Source organism: Leuciscus leuciscus (assembly GCF_965113295.1).
Source record: "Leuciscus leuciscus genome assembly, chromosome: 16".
Lineage (NCBI taxonomy): Eukaryota > Metazoa > Chordata > Actinopteri > Cypriniformes > Leuciscidae > Leuciscus > Leuciscus leuciscus.
In genome coordinates, this window is record NC_138740.1 from 20,929,475 (window position 1) to 20,949,605 (window position 20,131).

A 20,131-nucleotide genomic window follows, 5' to 3' on the forward strand; every position below is an offset into this window, starting at 1 on the left:
ATTCTTAATTTTGATCAAAGGATTGTATGGATTTACCTTTTGTTGACACATGACCTGCATTTGCCATGCAATAATTGCATGATAAAAAAAATTAATGCATGCGTGTAGGGGTGGGTGATGTATCACAATATAGTTTGCTTCAAATTAGGTTGTTGCGATATCAAAAGTTTAGATAGTTTTGAAATTATTAACACCAAATTTGATTTCACCACAAAAAATAATACTAGCTTCAGTAAAGTTGACGACTTTTTACATAAAAGTAATTATGAGCTGTAGGACAAATAAATATTATAGAACAGAGATGCAAATTAAGTAAACGGTAGCCTACTTGTTTTTCAGGTTGATCTATCGTGTGTGAAAACCAAATTGAGTCCTCTCTTGTGGCAAATTGGGCTTGATCTGTATAAAATCGCTTGAACTTTTAAAAATTCATCATGTCTATTTTCTAAATACATGTTCTAGATCTTATTGTGAACAATTCATCTGATTCTGTTCTATTAACAGATTCTATTTTATTCATATCTGGATCTTCCGGCGTAAACGACAGACTTCTCTCTGGTCTTCTCCAATCATTTACTCAACATAAACCCCACTTCTGCAAGATTTTGTGCAACGGCCACATATCAAAAACCGTCTCCTCCCAAAAAAAACTCTTATCCGTTGCACTTGGATGTACATTACTATAATGGAATACAATATGTTACTACTTCCATTTTATTTACGTTTTTGTTTTATTGTGTGTCCATTTTTTTATTTAACTGGCATGTCTTAAAAACGCATACAACTGATAGACTTTCACGAAGCATATCATGAGAGCATAACCGCAATCTCTACCGGTTGACAAATTTATTCTTATTTATCGTGTCTATTGGTATATCGCACACTTGCTCCACAACCAAGTGTGAAGTGTTTAAAAAAAATATGAACGCGTTCGTTGTTGGCTGCAGAGCAACCGTAGGCCTGTTTCAATGTAAATGACTGAAGTCAAATGAAGTTCTCGGGGAGTAAGCTGTGCTGAAACGCTTTCAAACATACATACACCGTTGTATTTCAGAGCTGCATGTGATCCCCCCCACCCTGTCTGGAGTACAGGGGTGTGTCTGTTGTTGCCTTTTATAACTTGTAATGGTTGCCCCCTACCCATGTGTTGTTGGTATTTGTTTGGAATTTAGGGGGAGGGGTATTAAAGTCAGTGGAGGTACACAGAGATGATGACAAGCTCAGGTAGGGCCCGCATTCCCACGAAATCCGGCACTCTGCATGAACTTCCTGTTAGGTCACTCTGCTTCATGAGTCAGTCTGCTCTATGCTTTATGACTTAAAATTATATTATATGTTTAGAAATGTAATCATGTATGTGAAAAACAAGTTTAGTCATTCTGTAACCCAAAGTATAGCTGAATCAGGATATTCAATCTGACCTGGAAGCAGGATCATGTGAGAAGTTGTTACATTACATTCATTAAATTACGAATCAACTAAATTTTTTAGGTACATTTAAGTTCTTGACATTCTTTTTGATTTGTATTAGTTCTACATGGAATTCTGCAGTTGTCTGTAGTCATACATTTGCATAGTCAGTTTCAGATACTGAGCCTTTTATCTTATTTGTGTCACTTTAAATTGTGACAGTGATTTGTTCTCTTAATATAGGCCTCTACTGCAAGCTATATTCATGGTTCTGGGAATATTAGGGAATTTCAAAAGTGCGATTTGCATGCTTGGGGAAAAGTATGAAAATGAATAATGTTAAAGGTCATGGGAAATTTTAAAGACAATTTAAATTGTATGGTTACACTCTTCTAATCACTTCGTGTGAGTGTTGTTGTTTTTCACACATTGGTCAACATGTGGACACCCACTATATGTCCTATATATTAACAGGCACAGAAGTGATGTTCTGGGTTCATTCAGAGACTCTTTGTTAAATCAATACCCGAGTCAGTCAGATGAAAAGAGCAGCATACTTGTAGCGGACAATTGCCCTTTTCTGCCCTCATGTCAAAATACTTTTTCTTATGAGAATAGAAAAAAACAAAACACATTTAGTATCAAAGTTTGCATTGCATTTACTGAGTTTTAAGTCCTTGTCCTCTACTTAATCTCTCATTAGCATCTTTTTATCTTAATGTCTTATGAACACCCTTACACCATAATATTTTTGACTTATGGAAACTCCTAACATAAAAAGGTATTTCTTGTGAGCGTTTGTTAGTGTGTGTGTTTTTCTCTTTACACATTTAATGACCAAGACCATTCACATGACTGTGGCCTATGACACAGCATGTGTTTTCTAATTAATTGCATATTGCTTTCTGAAGAGGGAGTCAACTACAGTCGTTACATGTTAACTCCCTGTCTTTGGGGAAAACTGTAGATATAATCGTATACAAACCTGGCAATCCCTCTACCTTGTTTCTTGTTTAGATCCTGGCTAGTGCAACATATTTTTTTGGTGTCTGTTTAATAGGGGTGGGAATCTTTTAGTACCTCATGAATTCTTGAGGTCACGATAAAAAAAAAAAAAAAAAAATCTAAATTGAGTAATTTCGATTTGATATATGTATGGATTTGATTGTAGTTTACTGTTTTGTTACTTATTTCACTGCGGTAGACAGTTTAATCGGTCTAGAAGAAAAAAAAAATCACTGAATTAAATGTAAACAAATGCCATTTAAGCTGACTGCAATCATTACTCAAATGACTGGCAGTCTTCTGTAATAAAGCAAGGCGGTCCTGAGACAAATAGAAAAACTACTTAGTACATAAATTAAATTCTTGATACAAAAATACGATTTTTTGCAAATATAAAACTGGTAAATAAAATGAAAATAAATAAACAACAGTACAAATAGGCCTACAATAGAAAAAATATACAAATTAAATGGGCTAAACTAAGGTTTTCAGTAGGGATGTCAATTTTCACAAATTCCCATGATCGATCGTCGTTTAAATTAACGATCAATTAATCGATTAATCGTTAGCCTTAATACTGCGATATGCCTCTACTGCAGTGGCTATGACAGCATGACAGGGTCTGCAAATGCTGCTCAAAACGCTATGTTCCTCACCAAATCAATGAGAATGGTTTTAAATATAAATAAAGGGCTAGTAGGATTGTAAAATGTTTCGATGTGATTGATAATTAAATTAATTATTTAATAATCAAATATAACTACTAATACAATTTGTCACCAACGCCGCCTCATATGCGCTTAGTGTGACTGTTGTGGACGCGCTCTTCCTGGAACAACTGCACGTGCTGAATGAATCTGCTACCGTTAAACTGGAGCACTTTGCTAGCACGTTATTTATCTAAAAGAAACGCATCCTATATGAGATTAATCAGATATATTCAAAATAAACATAATATTACAAATTATATCTGCACAAAATGACGCAAATTCATGCACAAGTGAACTTGAACTAAGTTACGTGCCATTCATTCAGAACTACTCATGTTGTGGACGCGCTCTTCCTGGAGCAACGCGACACGGCAACTAAACCCAAATAATTCACAATGTTTTATTACAATATTGTAATCTTTATAATGTTATGTAATATTACAGTCTCAATAGTCATTATTAGTCGTGCACTGCCGTTTGAGCTGCGCGCGCTGAAGCTGACGCTTTACTACAGAGTTAATTCTTAACCAAATGCATCCAATATGAGATCAATCAGATATAGATAGGCCTACAGAAAATAAACAGTATTACAACTTACATTTGCACAAAACAAAAGGCTGCGAATGCACACGCAAACTTATAGTCATGATGAAGGTGTAAAATGGTCCCAAACATAACTCCGGCGCGCTGGCTTTACATGTTTCGCGGTTGAGCAGCGCGCACGCGCATGAAGACCTGCTTAATCGATGATCGATAAGTTGTATCGATTAAATGTATTATCGACAATTAATCGATCGTCGATTAATCGTTGACATCCCTAGTTTTCAGGTACAGTAGCCTAGTTTTATTTGACATGTCTTAAGAAATACTACAGAAATTGAATAAAATGTAAAAATAAAAACACTGTATAGTCTTCACTGTATGAATTAAATATAAATTGATTCATAATAAAGATACTGAAGTAATTCATTCAAAAACGGCAAGTGATAAAAAAAATAAAAAATATTACCATTAATGAAACAGATGGCAATAGACTTAATTAAACTTGTATCAGACTTGTATATGATCCTCTCTGAGTAGTTTTTGTACTATTGTGTAGTTCAGAGTGTATTTAAGTGCAAGAGTTAGTTTCTCATTGCTATTTATGCGGAAGAAAGCAAGTTCTCTGTTGCATTGCCAGTTTTATCCATATGTAACGGTGTAGTTGGTGTTTCATCATCTTGTGCAGTTCAAGTTTATGATGATTCTTTAAAAACTTGAGTTGTTTCAGCCATGCACCGTAGTATGTTAGAAACTATGTGAAGTAGTCTAAATTAGAAGTTGACCGATATTTAGGTTTGACTGTACGTGCCGAAAACGATTAATCAACCGATATTTTTAAAATGGATACTGGATAAAAAAAATAAAAAAACATGACACTCCACGTAAAACAGTGCTGAACTGAAATGTGCTAAATTAAATAAATATATAAATGTGAATATATTAAAATGAGAAGTTCTACGGAATGAATTCTACAGAAAATAATACAAAAATTGAAATATTACAGGTTTCTTTAGCTGTAACCAAGAAACATGCGTAAATTTCATAGGTAACACTTTACAAGTCCCATTTGTTAACCAGGATGTATTAGCTAGCTTTCATGAACTAAATGCATTATGCAATATAATTTTTTTTACAGCATGTATTAATATTTGAGCAAGACTTTGACCTTGAGCAAGCGTACCTTGATCATTCATGTAAGTTCATAGTACATTAACGTTAACAGATCAAATAAATATTAAAACTGTTATAAATGTTGAAATGAACAAACTAACAATAGACAATACTACAACATTTAATAACCTTAGTTAATTCTAAAAATATTATCTTATTGTAAAGTTTTACCATTTCATATAAATCCAAAGAGTCTGCTATGCTTAAAGATGGCCATCTTTAAAGGAACACTCCACCTTTTTTTTCATATTAAACTGTTATTCCCTTAACTAAGACGAGTTGATGCATACCTCTCTCGTCTCAGTGCGTGCACTCAATCGCTCTGGCGCACGGCGACACTTTGATAGCGCTTAGCTTAGCCTAGTTCATTCATTAGGGACCAAACAGAGATGAAGTTAAAAGCGACCAAACACCTCCACATTTTCCCTATTTAAATAGTTACACGAGTAGTTACACAACCAAGTATGGTGAGACAAAATAAAACGTGGCGCTTTTCTAAGCGGGTAAAAAGGATAACTATAATGTAATGCGGAATAGCACTTGGGACTCGGGAGCACTTCGACTCGGCGCAGAAAAAAGTCACGTTGAGAAAGCAATCACATCACTAGCTTTAAACATGCAACTTTGCCGGCTAATGAATGCATAAAAGTGACCAGCTGGATATAAACCATAGACTGTAAAAAAAATATGGACGTAGTGTCCGTGACTTCACCTGTAGATTTCTGAAGAGCGTTTTTGAAGCCTAAAGTGAGCGTAGCCGGACGTCGCCATCTTGGCCGCGTATCACTCCCGGATAACAGAATATGGTCAAAGAGGCGAGGCGTGGGTGGAGCTGAAACCACGCCCGCCTAGCTCGACGTGTTCGAGTTTGCTCAGGCTTAGGAGGTAATGCTATATGCTACTGGCCTCGCGCTACAGTGACAGCTGACTTGAAGTAAAGCCAATAGTTAAAAGTTCATGTTTTTGCCCTTCGAAATACTATAATAGTTAAGACATAACTAAAAGTGAGACTGTGTGTCGTGATGCATTATTATTCAGCTAGTTAAAAATGTATTATCATGCAGTAACTTACAATATTGCTCTGAGCTTGTGCGTGTGACAGTGATTCATGTGCATACATGTCAGTCAGCGCGGCATCGCACGTCATGTTCGTAGAGCTTTATTCAATCCATTTTAAATTCTGATTTTGGCCGCCTCTCAAATGGGTTAAACAATAGGTATTACCTAAGAAGTTCAAGTAAATGCACTAGAAAGCCGCGCTCATTCAAGGGTGTGCATCTATTGCATGGAAGGAGAGAAAGCACTGACACCTGTATTCATACCGTTTTGCTGTCAGTGTTTTAAATGCGCATCTGAAGTGTCAGCGCTCTCCGTGCTGCGAGCAGCCTCACGTGTTACAAAAAACAACACGCGGTGCCAGTGATGGTTCGTTCTCGTACTGTATAATACCAGCAGTCTCTTCTCAGCGCTCCCGTACTGTGTAATGACTGCACACTTCTCTGCACGCCGCTCCAGCAACGGACGCAACCCGGAAAAACTGTCGGTATGGATTTTTGCCGATAACGATAGTTCCACCAATCAACTATCGATTCCGATATATCGGCAAAACCGATGAATCGGTCTACCTTTAGCCTAAATATAAGCACAATATTACACAGCTCCAGCACCACTCACTATTGCTAGCCCTTTTTATCCAACTCAATAAATTTGATTCTAAAGTGCTCACCCTCATGTTCTTCCAAACCAGATTGAATTTGTCTTCTGTAGAACACAAAATGAGATGTTAGAAAGGATGTTTACGCTGCTCTTTTCCATACAATATAAGCGAAAGGTGACCAGGGGCTTTTAAGCTTCAAAAATCATAATAATAAAAACCCATAAAATACCATAAAAAAGTCTATATGACTAATGCGCTATATTTCCAGTCTTCTAAAGTCATGTTAGAACGTTGTGTGAAGAACAGACTGAAATTTAAGTTATTTTCGTAATATTGTCGTCTTCAGCTCTCCAATATCAGCTGTGTGATTTTAAATATATGCCTGTTTATATTTCTCACATCATGATCAGTTAAGAGAGACTCACAAGAACCAAGAATATCTTGCATCATTGTTGTGACGCTTTGTTGTGCCATATATAAATATGGAGATGTAATTTAGGATCTGTTGCAGCTGAGATTAATAGTGAATAACTATGAATTGAAGAAGAAATTAAATCAAACTGGTTTGGAACAACATGGTGAATAATGACTAAACTTACATTTTTGGGGAGAATGTTTCCTTTAGTATACACATGTGATAGACCAATACCTTACACAGGCTTTTTATCAGATATTCTGTGTTTATCTGAAGAGCATGTCCATACTAAATGTAATTCCTCTGATTTTCCTCATCTACATGTGACCTCAAAACACAAGCAGATAAATATGCTGTGATTAGTTTGTATATGTAGTTTGAACCTGGCAGACACGGGTCATATGTTGTGCAGAACCGTTGTACGAGTTGCTGTTTTGGACTTTACACACTGTATGTTATTGTTGTCAGAAGTCTCTCTGCCAGGTAGCCTGCATGCATGGCTAAAATTTCCCTGTCATTTGTGTTTTTTTCCCATCTCAAGATATTGAGTAAAAGCACTTTGTTTAACGACACCTCAAGACGTAGGAATATGAGCTAGTGTTTTTGATTTCACCAAGTCATCCTATTGTTTTCATGATGGTTTAGGGTTACCAGCCCTTAACCTGTCTGCAACCACCAGACATGTCAGGTATTTGTGCGTAATAATAAAGGAATTGTGCCACCTCCTCCAGTTCATGCCTCTTGCTGGAAGTGTAGCACTCGCAAAGTCTGTCCCTCAGTGCAGAGATGAGGTAATGAGAGTCACTTGTTTGGACGTAGCCTCTGGTCTCGCCCTCATCTCTCTCTCTCTCCTTCTCTCTCTCACTCACACCCTGAGACAAATGCTTCCCAGAGTCTGAGACTAGAGCACAACAATTCCAGCCACGCCAGAGCTCTGCACATTCAAATGCTCCTGTATGCTTTTAATTACTCTTACTGCAGAAGGGCTCTCTGCTTTGACCACGCCCGGCCTCGCTGCCTTACTCACCCTGCTTTTTGGGTCAGCTCCTTTTGGCAGTCCTTCATATTTATCTCATCTGAAATTGTATGACCCCTCCCAGTTCCTTGGTCTTGAAACTTCAGTACTAGGGGTGTAACGGTTCACAAAATTCACGGTTCGGTTCGATATGATAGACTTGTGTCACGGTTCGGTTCGTTACGGTTCGGTACATTTGATACAGCAAAAAGAAAGAAATGCCAGAGAAATTTCCTTGATTTAATTTTTATTCTTTTTTTAAAATTAAAACTAACATCAAAGTATGATCGTTTTTTACTTTGAGCAATTCTAGAGCTATAATTGACTCTTCTTAGGAGCATATAAAACAAAACAGCTCCTTGGAAAAAAGGAAATGTAATATTGTAGTAGTTATAAACAAAGGTTTATTTAAGTTCAGATTAACATTTGAGGGCAGCAATTGTATTTATAATGTCAAAATAAAACTGACGTAATGTTACTTGAAGGCATTATAGCCTACTATTCCTGCCAAACTTCCACGGTTGCAGTTAGTGTTACTACAGTAAATCCATGGTGAATGTTGCTGATCTGTGGACACTGGATAGTTCATTCATGGCACAATGTTTCTTCCTGGTTTCCACGTCAGCGCTGTTTGATCCGTTAATAACAGAGAAATGTGAATGTTTCTCACTAGATCTCGCAGCGATGTTATTACTTCTGTGGCGAATTCAAATGCTTTCTTTACTGGATCTCTTATTAGCGCTGTGTAGTAACAAGTGTCGCATGATCACGATCGACTCGCGCTGCACTGGTCCAAACTGATAAACGGTCCTTCAACCACACAATAACGAGCAGTTTCGTTCCGCTTGCATTACGTTTGCCATTTGATGTTGGGCAATGTTGTGGTCGCGCCGGCGTCTCTTACATTATGAGTGCGCTTGCCACGCGCAATGCCCCTACATTTGAAATAACGAAATTTTGGTCGGCAGGAAAAATGGTCCAACGAACTGTTCGGTTTGAAAATGCGTACCGAAAACCGAACCGAAAGCCTCGTACCGAACGGTTCAATACGAATACGTGTATCGTTACACCCCTATTCAGTACACAAAAAGGGTAATCTCTTGACATAATTATAAGAACAACCAGAATATTTTTTTGTGTTTTGCAGTGTTTCTGGTGGTGGCCTCCTAGATTTTGGCAGGAACCAAGGTCTCCTGAATTGTATAACTGTTCTGTAAGGTTTGAAATTGAGTATAGTTTCTTTCTCTTAGAAAATACAAGATTTTCATCTTGTTCATTTACATTAATGCTTGTAAAATAAATGCGTCCTTCTGCCACTGTGGGTGGAATACGGTACTAAAGTGTGCAGAATAGGCATCAGAGCGGTTGACATGACAATCGCCGCACATCTTGTTTTTTGTTGGCTGCATGCATAAATGCTTAAGTTTGCTGATTTATTAGGGTCCAAGCACCAACGGTCATTACTCCTGTCTTCAGTGTCACATGATCCTTTTGAAATCATTCTAATGTTTCTTCTTCATCTTATTATCAATGTTGAGAACAGTGGTGTTGCTTAATATTTTTGATAAAACTTTGATGCATTTTCTTCAGGGTAGTCTAGAACTTCATCAACAGTTTATACTGGCAATAACAAACAGATTTTAGCTTAACAGAATTTAATTGAATGCTTCATGCACGTCAAATGCCTTCTGCTCCATTTACATGAAGCAAGTGTTTACAACTGGATTATTTAAGCATGCTTGTCTTTTCTATTTGCATTTCAAAAACAAAGGCATTATTTGAGCAACCTCAGATGTCACACTTTCTTTGAAGGGTTCTGTGGCAGACCACAGGAACAAAACTCGTGCAAGGTTACTCTGCATTGTTAGATATAATATCTGATATGAATGGGAGGGACATTTATTTATTTGATTGATGTTTGAAAGTTTCCTGTTAAAACCAAAGACATGGGCAAAACATATACTATGGAGTGTGTGATTCTCTCACATCATATCTGAGTATTTAAATTATTATTAGTAGTACAGTGAACTTGATCTGCCCTTGTATGAGTGATGGCCAAAGTTCATGTAGCATTATACGAGCTCTGCACAGATCTCATTGGGCACTTTTTTTAGTACTTTAAAACCTTCTTGTAAATTACTTTATTTTGAACTTTCTATTCAAAGATTCATGTCCCATGTTGTACAAAAATGTTTTCTGGTTTCCACAAAAACATTAAGCAGCACAGCAGTTTTCAACATTGATAATTAAGACTAATTTATTGAGTACCAAATCAGCATATTATATTGATTTGTGAAAGATCATGTGACACTGAAGTCTGGAGAAATTCAGCTTTGCCATCACAGGAATAAAATGAATGTTAAATGGAAGATCATGGGACTCTGAAGACTGGACAAATTCAGCTTTGCCATCACAAGAATAAAATGTTAAAATGGAAATTAGTTATTTTAAATATGCAATAATATTTCACAATATAATTTTTTTTTTTTTTTTTTTTTTAAATCAAATTCAGCTTTGGTCAGCTTTGAAAGAGACTTTAAAAAACAAAAAATCTCAGTCTCCAAACTTTTGAGTTTGTATGTGTGTGTGTGTACATCTATCTATCTATCTATCTATCTATCTTGGTCTGTGACCGTCATGGGATCTGAGTTCAATTTTGCTGAGTTGGACCTGGCTGAACTTTTGTAACTCTCACTTGCCATGCAAGTTTTAAAGGTTGTGGCTTTATTGCTAGGAGATGCTTTGACACCGCTGTGTATTTATATTATTCTTAACTTTGGTAAAATTGTGACTTATTTAGTCTAGTATCACAAATGACTGGAACAGTCATGGAAATTAAGTTTAGGAATCTTGTCTCATCTCAAGATCACTCATTTAACAGTTCATCTATTGACAAAATTATGGAAAAAAAAATCAGTCGAGAATTAAAAAAAATTCAGGAATGTCAGAATCCGATTGCATACTTCATGCAAAAATAATGTCTGTCAAAACCAACATGTTGAAGGATGTTCACTAACAAAATCTGCAGATAGGACTGATAAAATTGCTATTAAAATCAGTAACTGAAGGAAATTTGATAAAACATATTGAAAGACATCAACATTTTTATTCGACAGGTTTTAATCAGTTTCAAGTTAGGTAACTTTTAGGTAAAATATCTCTTTTTGATTTTATTGATTTAATTTATTTCTTATCCGGCAAGTATTTATTGAATTCATTGATTGTCCATGAGTGTGTTGTCAATGTTTTTATTTCTAATATTCCAAACTGACAGCCAAAGTTTTTAACAGATGTAATAATGTGTTTTAAGGGGTGAACTATGTTTGGTTTTTGGGTAAAATGTGCTGGAGAAGTTCTAAATGCTTTTTGCGTAGTTCATTGTATTTATTTTGTGTAATTAAGTTAATTTTGTGGCTTAAATTACTTAACTTGCATGTTTGGCTTGTCAAATGTACATTCAGCTGTCGCAAATTCGTTGACTTTTGAAAATTAAGTTAATTTTTTTTAACCAGGAAAGAGAAGTGGTTTTGATGCACAGTTGTTTTTATTGTCTCTAATAAAAATTTCGGTATACCTGTACTTTCTGAAAACTCTTCTGATGGCTTTTGAGATCACTGTGCTGGTCTAGCCTGCCCAGGTTGGTAGCCATCAATGTGCTTCTGCCTACGTTAAGAAGCAGTCCAGTTCCTCCCAGTACCTCACAGTGTGGGATGTCCTACCCTCCCTGCGGGTGTTAAGAGAGGTGTGTGGAGGTCAAGGGCACAGGGAGAGTAGAGGGAGGGGGGAAACCCGCTGATCAGCTCATCTTAATGCTTACAGTAATTCAAAGGCTGAAAGGCTCAGGGCCTAAATAGCATGCAGCTTTTTCTCCCAGCTGCGTTTAAGAGAGGGGTAGGCCTAGTGGCTGATGTGAACTTTGTGACTAGTGCCCTCATTTGTGGTAATTACCTGTCCCTGTTCAAGGGGACACACCATGTGCTGCAGCATTATTGTTGTAGAGGCTCATGGAATAGGCATTTTAACACCTTAAAGTCACCAAGAAAATTCACTCTGTTTTGTAAATGCATGTTAAAGATCTTATTGTAAATTATTCATCCATGTATGCATTTAATTAAAAAAACAAAATTGGCCATGCAATGTTTAATCACAATTACTAAGTTTACATGTGAACCAATAATGTAATTATTTTCAATAATCAGAATTAAGGATGGAAGATGTTTAGATGACCTTTTCAAAACGTTTCTCTCCTTTGTACATGCAATTTTCATTATTCTGATTATTGCTGAGAATATTAAGCTCTACCTTCAAGCTCTTCCAGCACAAGCTCTTTGCTGGTTCTTTGGTTTTCGGCATCAGTTTATTTTTATTTTTTTGACTCATTTAAAAATATCTCCAATTTGATGTTTTAGACCATGAATATACTGCACTATATTCATGCTGCTGTCAACATTCCCCAAAAATGTGATGCCTTTTTCACCACCATGTTGAATTGAATCTGCACACCACTCCAGGAGTGTGACACGTCATCCGTGAACTGCACAAGCATATGCGCACTTTGGTAACTGTAGAGTACATGCGATTAAATAAACATGCCTGTTTATTGCGATTTAAAATTAGCATATGCACCATAGGGCTGGGAGATATGGGCAAAAAAAATTTATCACAATAAAAATGTTCATATCAGTCATTATCGATAATTATCACTAGGGTTGCAACTAGGAGTGGGAATCTCTAGGCACCTCACGATTCGATTACAATTCAGAGGGCTGCGATGATAAAACGATTATCGTTGCATCTTTTTTTTCTTTACAGGATTTTCTTTTTTCTCACTGTGTGATTACTTGGTACTTTTAAAGCAAAGTATTTGTAATGATCCATAATGAATTTACTTCCAATATATTTTAGTGTATTTATATAAATATTTTATTTGGCGATAGAGTTTGTAATTTGCTTTGCCTTTTCCGAGTTTGGTGGAAGCTTTCAAGGTTGTCCTGGTTTCCACGTCAGCGCTGTTTGATCTGACTTGTGTGGTTTATTACAGAATTCTGTGACAAATTTGAATGCTTCCAATTAGATCTCGCTGCGATGTTATTAATTCTGCAGTGAATTCAAACGCTTTCTCACTGGATCTCCCAGCACTGTGTAATTAGTGTCGCGTGATTGAGATCGGCCCATGGGTAAACCTGTTCTGAGCTCGTGCTGCATAGCGCAGCTCAAACGGATAGCGCGGTTTCGTTTCATTTGATGTTTCTCGTATGTAACAGAAGTTTTGCCTTTTGCGTTCCGTCAACATTACGTTATCAAGTAACATTTAGAAAATCGTTTTTTGACATTTGTGTCAAGTATACTACGATTCAGAATCGTCCACGTCCACATCGCAATGCAAGAATCGTTCCCCCCCCCCCACCCTTAGCTGCAACTAACGATTTTCATTATCGATTAGTTGGCTGATTATTTCTTAGATTAATCGGATAAAAAAAGGCCCAGTTTTCCTTTTTTGGGGGCAAATTTCCACATCTTGCTTAATGCTGTCCTTCAAACAAATGTGTCAACTAAATGCTATGAAAACATATGTAGTGAATACAGTGGGGAGAACAAGTATTTGATACACTGCCGATTTTGCAGGTTTTCCTACTTGCAAACAGCGCGCTTTTCGGCGCCTCCCGCAGCCTGCACAATACGTTTAAAATAAGCATAATTTAATTGTATATTATTTCAGTGTAGTGTAGGCTATATAAATATATACACTTCTGAATTCTTGACATTCATATATAAATATAAAATTGTGAAATGTATGATTGCCTGATTGAATTTTATAAGAGTACTAATAGTAATTTGTTTTTATTAACATGTTTAGATTTTATAAAATTACTGTGCAGATTTTCTCAAGAATTACTTTTTGCTGCTGATTTATACACTCACTAAGTTTAATAAAAATACATAATACATTTATGTCATATTTAAAGGTGTTAACTGTAATCTTACACTGCAAAATGATAACTTACAAAGGATTAAATTCATCACAATTATGTAAGTATCTGGATATTTGCCGGGGGGCGAGGGCTTCGATAACCTCTTTCTTTTTTGACCATACATGTATTTGCATCCCTGTACAAAGCATGTAGAGGACTGTAATTTTTACCATAGGTACACTTCAACTGTGAGAGATGGAATCTAAAACTAAAATCTAGAAAATCACATTGTATGATTTTTAAATAATGAATTAGCATTTTATTGCATGACATAAGTTTTTGATCACCTACTAACCGGTAAGAATTCCTGCTCACAGATCTGCTAGTTTTTCTTTAAGAAGCCCTCCTGTTCTCCACTCATTATCTGTATTATCTGCACCTGTTTGAACTCGTTATCTGTATAACCTGTCCACACACTCAATCAAACAGACTCCAACCTCTCCACAATGGCCAAGACCAGAGAGCTGTGTAAGGACATCAGGGATAAAATTGTAGACCTGCACAAGGCTGGGATGGGCTACAGGACAATAGGCAAGCAGCTTGGTGAGAAGGCAACAACTGTTGGCGCAATTATTAGAAAATGGAAGAAGTTCAAGATGACAGTCAATCTCCCTCGGTCTGGGGCACCATGCAAGATCTCACCTCGTGGGGCATCAATGATCATGCGGAAGGTGAGGGATCAGCCCAGAACTACACGGCAGGATCTGGTCAATGACCTGAAGAGAGCTGGGACCACAGTCTCAAAGAAAACCATTAGTAACACACTACGCCGTTATGGATTAAAATCCTGCAGCGCACGCAAGTTCCCCCTGCTCAAGCCAGCGCATGTCCAGGCCCGTCTGAAGTTTGCCAGTGACCATCTGGATGATCCAGAGGAGGAATGGGAGAAGGTCATGTGGTCTGATGAGACAAAAATAGAGCTTTTTGGTCTAAACTCCACTCGCCGTGTTTGAGAGCATTGAAGATGGGTCGTGGCTGGGTCTTCCAGCATGACAACGACCCGAAACACACAGCCAGGGCAACTAAGGAGTGGCTCCGTAAGAAGCATCTCAAGGTCCTGGAATGGCCTAGCCAGTCTCCAGACCTGAACCCAATAGAATATCTTTGGAGGGAGCTGAAAGTCCGTATTGCCCAGCGACAGCCCTGAAACCTGAAGGATCTGGAGAAGGTCTGTATGGAGGAGTGGGCCAAAATCCCTCCTGCAGTGTGTGCAAACCTGGTCAAGAACTACAGGAAACGTGTGATCTCTGTAATTGCAAACAAAGGTCTCTGTACAAAATATTAAGTTCTGCTTTTCTGATGTATCAAATACTTATGTCATGCAATAAAATGCTAATTAATTACTTAAATCATACAATGTGATTTTCTGGATTTTTGTAAGATTCCGTCACTCACAGTTGAAGAGTACCTATGATAAAAATCACAGACTTCTACATGCTTTGTAAGTGGGAAAACCTGCAAAATCGGCAGTGTCAAATACTTGTTCTCCCCACTGTATATCTATGCTATATGCAAAAGAGCTATAAAGCAAAATAAAAGTTTAAATTCCTACATTAAAAATGAGGATAATAAAGATAAATCAAGAAAAATTAAAACACAAACTGTTAACCGATAAGAGGAATGTTCTGCAGGAACACACACATTCACTTTGAACCTGTTACTGTCATTTCTTTATCCTGTAAATGTAAGAAACGTTTTACATTTAATTACACGCTGTTATCCCTTTACAGTTGCCACTCTCATAAAATACTTGAATTACATGTTGACTTTTAAACCTAAATTTAACGTTTCTGCAAAAATGAATATTTTTGTGCTGAATATTAAAGGTGCAATGTGTGATATTTCTGAGGATCTATTGACAGAAATGCAATATAAGATCCATAACTATGTTTTCAGTGGTGTATAAAGACCTCACTTAAGCCTGGTTCACACGGCAGGATAATTAGGCCGATTTTAGCCCCGATTCACCCCTTCCGACAATCTTAAGGATGTTCCGATTATCGTAAAATAATCTGATCAGATATTCCTGCCGTGTGTGGTGTGTTAAGGCTGCTCTCATCTGCTCGGAAGGACGTCGGGACCGCTCCGATCTCAAATCGGGGATATCCAACATGTTGGATTTATTTGGCCCGATTTCTTCTCGTGTGTGTGGTGTCCCCCGAGCACGCAGCCTGTGGACTGTGGAGTGTAGCCAATCAGAAAGCGAGGTGACGAAACGGCGAGGAAGCACCGGGAAACATAATCAAAACAGCCGCGCACCAGAAAGTCCGGTGGACGTCAGAGATCATCGCCTTTCTTTTGATAACGTTTTTTTTTCGGTTAAAAACAAACTACAAACTATCGACACTGCATCCTCTTCGTCTGCCATGATTGTTTACTCTGAAGTCACGTTTGATCTCGAGGTATTTTGCGAGATTTCCCGTCTGAACTGGGAATGCTCGGGAGTCAAATCGGTTCGTGTGTGATGTTGATTTTGCCGTGTGGCTGCGCACCACACACTGTACGACCAAAACTGTTAGACCCGTGTGTGGGGTCTCTCAGGTTTGGAAAATCGGCCGACAATTTTAAAATCGTCCCGTGTGAACCAGGCTTTAATGAACCGTTATGTTTTTATTACCTTAGAATGAGTCATTTATATCTACATAACCGCGGCCACCCCCTTCTATGAAGGTCGACATACTGTGACGTCATGTTTCTACCGTAGCCGACAGCAAACAGAGCCCTACAGAGCGCGTTTCGTCACTAACTTGAATGAGAAGCAGCAGAAAAAGACGCAGCAGAATACTCAGGTTGCCCCTGACGCGGCAAACGTGGAGAAAAACATGCTGTCTGAACGACGCCTCGGACATCGTAACGTTAGCTATTTCCCCTTACCTAAGTTAGCTGCTTTGATGCTCTTATCTTATACTAACTAGCATGGAAACAAGCTATGGTAAAGTCAGTGAATAAAAGACTAACACAATGATAAACAAGTAAAAATAACAATCGCAATAACATGTGGTTTTACTGAATAATTAAGTAAATATAATTTAATATAAAATATAATATAGAGAAACCTCATTGCTTGACTTGCTACTCTCTGCTGACTCAGACGACGACATCTTCCGATCCTACGTCGGCCACCGTAGCTTCTCATTCGAGTTTGCAATTTGAAGGAAAGGCCGCGAGTTATTGACCGGTTGCAATTCGCAAATCTCACCACTAGATGCCGCTAAAAATCACACACTGCACCTTTAAAGTGGTGGTTGATTATTTCACTTTTCTAACTTTAGTTAGTGTGTAATGTTGCTGTTTTAGCATAAACAACATCTGCAAATTTACAACGCTCAAAGTTCAAAGCAAAGGAAGATATTTGCTTTTAACCCTTTCGCACGTACGATCACACCGGTGTGATCAGTCTAGGCTGGTCCCTGGAGCGTACGATCACACCGGTGTGATTAGAACGGTCAGTGCATCACGTGATCAACTGCTGAATTCAAATGTGCTTTCGCGCGTTGGCTGGCCCTGAGCCAGAGACAGGCGCGCTCAGAGCTGTCATATATCACAACTTTTCAGTGTTTTCAACCACATAATGTTTATTTTAGGTTTCAGACATATAAATTCACACAAGTACTAAAGAAACAATACATTTAGAGTTTGTAAAATACACACTGATGTCTATGGAAGAGGCAATAATAATCCTTTCCATTATAATTAGACATTTTACTATTCTAATTTGTTTTCATTTATTTACTAATTAGACTATTCTTCTCCCAGTTCACCAGCCACTTACTTTTATGTATTTCGGGAGAAGTGGATGAATTCCCGTGTTGTAAATCCAACAGATTCGATTCTCTGACCTGCGTTTGCGGCACAAACTAACATGGCGGCGCCCATCGCGCATACAGCTCAACTAACGCGATTGTTATAAAGGTGTTTAAACAAAACAATTTTGACAATCGGAATATCAGATATTTCATGCCATAGCTAACATTTTGTGAATATTTTGAATAAAAAAGGAAAAATACATAAAAGCAGACCATCATTTATTCAGCGCTGCTGCTGCGGTGTGTCACATGACACATATCACCATGGAAACCATAAAGTGACACAATCTAAATAACGGTCAGCTTGAAAAACTCACGCTGGGGGGTCAGACAGAATATTTTAAACTTGCGTGTGAAAGGGTTAAAGAAATCGCTTTTATAGGACTACAACACACTACTGGTAGGGACTACACGACATTCCTCCCGGGTTAGTGACATCACCAACCCTAAAATTTACATAAACCCGCCCCCGGGAAAGCAATTTGTAGATTATCATTACAGAATGTTACTAGATGATAACTACACATAAGCTACATAACATCATCAACTAACCATTCAGAAATGTTGTCTACATAATGTCACTTCTTGAGTCTCTCCATCTTTTTCTGACTCGGTTTGAACATAAAAGGCTAAAAGGTTTTGAAATTTTCAGTGCATGTCGCTTTGTGAGGTAATCGAAGCTGCTAAGAATGAGCTGTTGTATCTCCGCCCCCCTGTGCCAAGAGCAGAAGCTCATTTGCATTTAAAGGGACAGACACGAAAACTCACCCTCAAAAAGTAACATTTTTAACATGCTATATAAAAATATCTGTGGGGTATATTGAGCTAAAACTTCACATACTCACTCTGGGGACATCAAAGACTTATTTTACATCTTGTGAAAAGGGGATTATACCACCCCTTTAATAGTCTCCCTCTCTAATGCATCTCGTCTGTTTGATGCACCCTTTCGCAATCTGGGACTCATTCAGTAAAGTCTAAAGTTTAACTGTCAGGACTGTCAGGTAGAGCCTTCATGCAAAATGGAAATACTTGCTTGAATTTGTAACATTTACAGATAAGGATATAATGATCAAATTAAAGTTATGCGCTGAGGAAACATCACACATTAAACCGCACACGCATCTGTCAAGGTGCCTGACTGGGCAAGCCATGTTAAACATCACGCTTATGCATTAGCTTGAAGCTTAAAATAAATAATTCTCATGTTTTGAGCAGGAGCTTGGATCACATACCTTTCCAGCAGCAGCTCACTCAGTTTCCTCCACTATTTTTAGATGCATTTTGTCCGTAGAAATGCGTTATTCAGTGCTGTAATTTGTTGCGACTGGCGTAAGTTTTCCGTGCACAGTGGGCAGACGCGACTAATCTATTGACATTCGTTGTCGATTTTCATTATCGATTATTATCTCTTTTATCAATAAGTTGTTACTGCCCTTATCACAATAAATGTCAAATCTTATTTCTTTTAAATTTAAAGGCTGATTCTTTGCTCCGAAATGAAAGTTGTTGAAACCAGACAGTTAATTGTAGTTTTAAATTACTCTTTTATTGTGAGAACATGACAGCGTGATAAGCGTTCTTGTTTTATTGCCAGACTTCTCCAACAATTTAGTCAACTCCTCCACAATCAACTGCGAGCTTGCATTTATTTTTCAGTGCAACGCCAATATCTCAATCCAATCAGCAGCTGATGGATAGAACAAAGTCCTACATTTTTCAATCCGCTACAATTCAAAGTCTTAAATTAGATTTTTTTTAAATTTAAGGCTATATAAAATTGGCTGAAATTTTAGAAGACCCTTTGAATTAGACATAGGCCTATCTAAATGCTTTCCAAATTAAAACTATGTAATTAGCGTACTTTTTTTTTATTGTTCTTTCTTTGTGGATTTGCTTGTTCACGTTATAATTTGCGGCAACATATTATGTCTGTCTCCTGCACGTGAAAGGAGGAGAGAAGAAAATGGGTATATGTAAGTTCAATTGTAAGTAAATTTTTTGTGCGTTGGGGTGTGCGATATGTATTGTCTGTCTATGCTGATATTGTAATTGTTTTAGCGATGTGCGAGGCACTGCGAGCTGACATCGTATTTGTCACTCGTCGTGCTTTCACTGCGTAATGTGTGCAGTTATAGTATGACCCCAAATTAGTTTTTTTCTTATTTATATCATGGGACTGAAAACCGTGCTTTGTGAACGAATCAATTTAATGATTCAATGACCCCTCTTTCCTGAACGAATCAGCCGTTTGAACAAGTCGGTTGAATGAATTTAAGACAGTGACTCACTTAAGACAGTGACTTGCCGCCACCTACTGGCAGGTTTTGTTTCATATTTAAAGTACCCTTTAATTAAAACATTAAAATTAGAAATCATTTCATATTTAAATGTTGAATAAAAATAAACAATCTCATAGCTTTATTTA

General features: G+C 37.5%; 1 protein-coding gene and 1 long non-coding RNA gene across 7 annotated transcripts in view; both read left to right on the forward strand.

Annotated features, from left to right (window-relative positions):
- Positions 1-20,131, forward strand: part of ankhd1 (ankyrin repeat and KH domain containing 1) — a 58,776-nt gene that overhangs the window by 1,478 nt on the left and 37,167 nt on the right. The gene's annotated exons all lie outside the window — the stretch shown is intronic.
- On the forward strand, positions 13,371-14,064 carry LOC309477332. The gene is made up of 2 exons (XR_014198608.1): positions 13,371-13,510; positions 13,935-14,064. It is a non-coding gene; the product is annotated as an uncharacterized lncRNA (long non-coding RNA).